Below are 514 nucleotides of genomic sequence, written 5' to 3' on the forward strand. Positions count from 1 at the left end.
CAGAATACATACAGGAGCAGATTGATGTTCTCTGTCTCGCTCCCTTTCTCTCTCTTAAAAAAAAAAAAAAAAAAAAAAAAAATCTTAGCAGGTTTCCCAGTCTCTAGCCCCTTTAGCCCTTTCTGCCACCTCACCATCCCCAAAATGAGGAAGCAGATTGTAGTTTTGAAAGGGGACGGGAAAACGCTTACAAGCAGGTACTGTCTAAGGCAGAAAACATGGCCTTGTGAGTTTCTCCTTTAGAAGGGAGTGTCAAGAGGCTACACGGCTTTCTAGAAACGGCCACAGAGGGGCTAGTTGCCGGAAGTCTCTCCCAACTCAGAGACCGAGCGGCGGTGACAGGGGAACGGCTCACGGCTCTCGGGTAGAGATGTTGAGATAAACTCCCAGGAACCACACTTGGACCTCGCCCCACCGAGGGACCAGTTGGGGCGGGCGCTAACGATCCAGGCATTGGGCAAGACTAGAAGCCAGTGTTCTGAGAGGCACTGATGACGTGTCGGGTTCCTTGCCA

This window comes from Saccopteryx leptura, chromosome 2 (genome assembly GCF_036850995.1).
Source record: "Saccopteryx leptura isolate mSacLep1 chromosome 2, mSacLep1_pri_phased_curated, whole genome shotgun sequence".
Taxonomy (NCBI): Eukaryota; Metazoa; Chordata; class Mammalia; order Chiroptera; family Emballonuridae; genus Saccopteryx; species Saccopteryx leptura.